This window comes from Phaseolus vulgaris, chromosome 6, assembly GCF_051622355.1.
Source record: "Phaseolus vulgaris cultivar YP4 chromosome 6, ASM5162235v1, whole genome shotgun sequence".
Lineage (NCBI taxonomy): Eukaryota > Viridiplantae > Streptophyta > Magnoliopsida > Fabales > Fabaceae > Phaseolus > Phaseolus vulgaris.
Genome location: NC_143503.1, coordinates 6,418,641 through 6,423,684, shown reverse-complemented (window position 1 = coordinate 6,423,684; position 5,044 = coordinate 6,418,641). Strand labels below are relative to the sequence as shown.

General features: G+C 45.4%; 1 pseudogene; it reads right to left on the bottom strand.

Annotated features, from left to right (window-relative positions):
- Positions 1-479: 479 nt before the first annotated feature.
- On the bottom strand, positions 480-2,774 carry LOC150026296 (pentatricopeptide repeat-containing protein At3g23020 pseudogene; annotated as a pseudogene).
- Between the last annotated feature and the right edge of the window lie 2,270 nt (positions 2,775-5,044).

The window sequence follows — 5,044 nt, the reverse complement described above, 5'->3', positions numbered from 1 at the left end:
CAGAAGCACTTAGAGCTATCCGAAAAGAAAATAGTAGAAAATAATAAAAAATAAATAAATAAACATTCTCGAAACTTGAAATTAGCTTATTTACAAGTTAAAATATGTGTTTTAGAAAAGTTAAAATCAGTTTCTACACAAATTAAAATCAGCTTGTAAGTTAATTGTAGAAACTTTACGAGTAAAAGATGATTTTTAAGTTATGCACAAACTTAATTCATTTTATCTTCTTACTTGTTGGTCTAGTGTTTCAAGAAAAATTTATTCAAACATGCAAAAGAGAAACAATAACTACCAAGCCATATTATAACAGATTATCATAGAAATTAACAGTAGTAATTCTAAATACATTGCTTGAAATGCTCCAATCATAGTCTCAGCCAAGAAACCAAATTAAAGGAAACCCAGCTCCAGAGGAAAGTCAGACCAGTTAAAATCCAATCATGCTTTTCTAATGTAGGCTCCATAATTATGCACATCTATTCATTTGGAAAATTATCTCCTTCAGATGCACATGAGAGTGCCAGCATCCATCCTTGCAAACCATGATGAGCATCCCTTTTCACCATTACTTCTAGCCTGCCAACAGCCCGCTTTGAAACTCCACAATTCAGCAAAATGTTAGCAAGAGCTCTAAATGTGAAATCGTCTGGTTGAATGCCAGATTTTATCATTTCGTTGAAAGTCTTTGTAGCTTCCCTTATCCTCCTATCCATAGAATACAAACCAAGCACTTTATTATAACTCAATACATCAGTCAAAAGAGCTAGTCTTCTCATTTGTGTTGCAATTTGAATGGCTTCATCCAATCTTCCAATTTTCTTATACATACATAGCATCATTGCATATGAAAACTCATTTGCAACTTCATTCTTCTTCAAGCTCTCAAATATCTCTTTTGCTTGTTCAACCATAAGTAGTTTAGTATAAAGATCAATCATACAATTAGAGGAAAATATAGAAGGACCCTCATCTGACGATTGAAGCAATTTGTATGTTTCTTCTGCTTCTTTCAGGTAGCCTACTTTAGTATACAACTTAATTAAAGAGTTATATATAGCTAAATTCCCTTGCAATCCTGCCTTTCGCATTTCATTAACATAATTGATGGCTTCTTTAACACTTCCTGCATCAGCACAAGCATTGATAAAAACACCATAAATAATGACATCAGGCTGAACGGCATATCTAAGCATCTCCTCGTATAATTCTTCAGCCATTTTTAATTGACCTAACTTCACGAAGCTTTTTATCACAACACAATATGGAACAGTCACTCACAAGTCCTACATCTTGCATTCTTAACAGGTAAGATTTTGCATCGTGCGGCTTGTCAGCACTGGCCAAAATATGTATGAGAGAACTGTAGCTGCATTTGTCTGCAACAACACCAAATTTCTTCATACAATCAAACAATTGACATGCTTTATCATAACATTTTCCTATCCCATAAGCTTTAATCATCACATTAAACTCGAGGACAGTGAGCTTTTTCTTTTCTTTGCAGCAAAAAAAATACTTTTTCTGCTTCTAAAGTGTACCCTCTCTTTCCATAAGCATCAATATTGGCATAATAACAGCCAGAACTAATATTCCCAACTATGTGAAACCTCGTGAACCACAACCATGACTGCTCAAGCATACCTGATTCTACATACATTCTAGTCAAAGCAGATTGGGTAAATTCATCAATTGTTAGATTCCTTGCATCCATCTCCCGTACAAGTTCTTCCGCTTCTTGGACCATTTTCCTTGTCGAGTATGCATGCAAGAGGATACGGTAACTCAACATTTGGCTCAAGGCATGCCTGTTTCATCCTTGCAAGATATTTAGCTGCAATGTTGACATTATTATTCTTAATATGAGCCGAAATGAGGATGTTATATGTCCAAGTGTCGGGTAGGCACCGAAACTCTCCCATTTTCTGGAACAACAAACAAGCTTGTTGTACCCTTCCACAGTTTCCATACAAGTGAATCATTAAATTGAGTGTCACTGTATTTAAGGTTATGCCTTGTCTGATCATCCTAGCAAAAGTTTCACATACTGCGCGAAATTGACCACCCTTCCCATATGTGTTAATCAAGGTATTATATGTATTGGAGCTTAAACAAACATTGGCATGTGATCCTTTATCATCCACACTAAAATTATGATTAACCTCTAATCTAAAAGATGCACCTCTTATCCATCTTCTAAAAAACTCTTCAGCTATTCGAAACTCTCCCGCCCTCTTGTACAGGAGAACAATAATGCCCATGGTGACCTCATCAGGCTCCATTCCTTGACTCTGCATCCTCTGAAACCAAGCAAGAGCTTCTTCTTTGAGTCCACCTTTGTTGTAGGCATCAATCAAGGTCCCATAAGTGGAATTCACAGGTGCAACTCCTTTTGCATTCATTTCGCCCCACAAACTCTCAACTAGCCCCCACTTGCACGCTCTGCCAAGGGTCCAGAGCATTATGTTGTAGTGAATGACGTTCAAGTCATAACAACCTTTTTTGTTGAACCACTCGAAAATTTGCAAAGCCCTCTGCCAAGAGACCTGAGCCTTCAGAATTGCACTGATTTCCCTGCTGGAGAGAGTCTTCTCCCACTGTTTGAGAGCGTTATCCAAATCGTGAATGGTGTTGAGAGCATGGAGAAGGGAAGGAATGCGTCCATCGTAAGAGACCCATTTGGTCGAACACGTGGAGTGCAGCTTCTTATTGAGTCTCTTCTTTGAGGGGCTGGAATCAGCATTTTTACCCAAACTCAGTTTCTTGCAAAGATATTGTACCGTCCCGTATCAGGGCGTTGACTAAGTCAAGGTCAAAGTCAACTCAAGGTGTCGCCCAGGTGTAGAGACGCCAAGAGGAAGCGTCGCCAAGGCAGGACAAGGCGTCGCCAAGGCAAGGCGTCGCCTGGGTGGAGGCGTCGCCAAGGCAAGGCGTCGCCCGGGTGGAGGCGTCGCCCAACCAGGGCGTAGCCAGATCAAACAGTGTAAAAACAAGGCAATCACGGTGTGGTTCCCCGATACCCATGGGTAGGAAAGACCATGGAGGGAGCGACGCCGTGGGAAAGCCTCAGGTCCCGATATCTCGGGAAAGTGATAAAGAGAAAGAAAAGGTGGCTTCAAGGCCATAGTGATAACATCAAGGTAGGGCAGCCTGACTCGTGAAGTACCCCTGCCACCCCAGAGACGCTTTCGGGACAGATACGACCCAAGAGGAAGGTCACGCCCCGGGGTAAGCGGGTGCAGGGTACGAAAGGAAGGCAGATACGCTCTCAAAGTAAGTGGCTAGATACTTGGGGGCATGAGTTCGCACCCAAAAAGTCACCCCTAGCGCAGTAGCACTCCCAAGCAGGAGGACTCACACGTAGAGACGTCCCCAGATGGGCAGAAACGCCCCCAGATGGGGTCATGGCGTCGTGAGGCCCTCCACGTGTACGACAGCCATGCCAGAATAGAAACACCCTCTAGTCAGGTGCCAGGTAATTAAAGATATTCAATACAGTTTCCCTTTCGAGCATTCAGGTACTATTATGGCTCCCGAGCGTTTCAACGTCTTAAATGTGCTACGTTTCGTAATTAAGCGCTTTAATGAGTGCGTTACGTTTGAGATTAAAAGCGCTTTAAGGCGCTTTAAATGCTGGGGCAGTTTAAATAGCGCTGAGAATGTCGGAGAAAGGGTTGGGACCTTTGGCAAATTTACGAGAAACTCTCTGGTTGCTTGCCCGTGCTTTAAGGTTACGTACAAGTGACTGGGGAATATTTTTGCCGGAAGGAGATGACACACACACATATACACAGTTCTTTTACCACCTTCAGAGTGCCACACGCGGTGCTCAGAGACGGGGGTGGACAGTTTTTTGGTGTTTCTTGCTGGCTGACTTGAGCGTCGGAGTGCACACGGCCGCTAGGGCGCCTCTTTGTCCTCTTTTTTGCAGGAATCCACGGGCAACCAGCGGGAAGGAGTCCCTAGCTGACGGTTGAGGTCGCGCATGAAGACGTCCCGGTCAACCGGACGGAACATTTGGCGCCCACCGTGGGGCCGATATAAAACATCAGTCCCATCACAAGTTCGAGAAAAATTTACCAAGTTACAGTAACGTTGAAGGAGGTTGGAGTGACAATGGCCCCCACCAGACGAAGAGCAGCGCGCGCGGCCCCAGCAGACCTATCCATGCAATAGGTCCTGGAGATAATGAGGGGGCTGCAGCAAGACATGGCGGATTCGAAACTGGAACAAGAGCGCATGCAGGCAGACCTCGATGCCTCGCACGAGCGGAACGAAGAGCTCCACCGTGTGAATGAGGAGTTGCGCCAGGGCCTGAGAAACGATCGGAGGCGGCCTGGACAGGACGAGACGGAGAACCATTCCCCACCAAGGGAGTTTTCCACTCCTTTCTCGCAGGAGATCCTAGACGCAGCGATCCCGAACACGTTCGCGGGACCCAAGGTAATCTTCACTGGGATGGAGGACCCAGAGACGCACCTTGCTGCATTTCACACACAGATGGTCCTGATAGGCGGTTCTGATGCTGCCAAGTGCAAGCTCTTCATGAGCACCCTGACCGGGATGGCTATGGACTGGTTCATTAGCCTCCCCGAGGGCCATATCACATCTTTCCGCCAATTGTCGCGGTTATTCAGAGAACAGTACTTAGCCAACAAGGCCCCGCCGCCGGTCTCGTACGATCTGTTTGATGTGAAGCAGTATCAGGGGGAGACCCTGAAGGTGTATATCAATCGCTTCGGGGCCCAGGTCGTGAAGGTTGGTACAACAGAGGAGCCTATGATCGTGTACGCATTTGTGAAAGGCGTATGCCCCGGCCCCTTTGGAGAATCCATTATCCGCAATCGCCCTAGGACCTTCGCTGAATTACGGCGTAGGGCGGTAGAGCACATTGCTTCGGAGGGGGAGGTATGTGTGAAGCGCACCAGTGCCGTACCCTCACGCCCGAGGGGACCAACGCGAGTTCAACCCGTCAGAGTCAATGAGACCACGACGGGAAGAAAGAAGCCAGAGGCGAGACGCCCCTACGAGGCCAGAAAGCCCC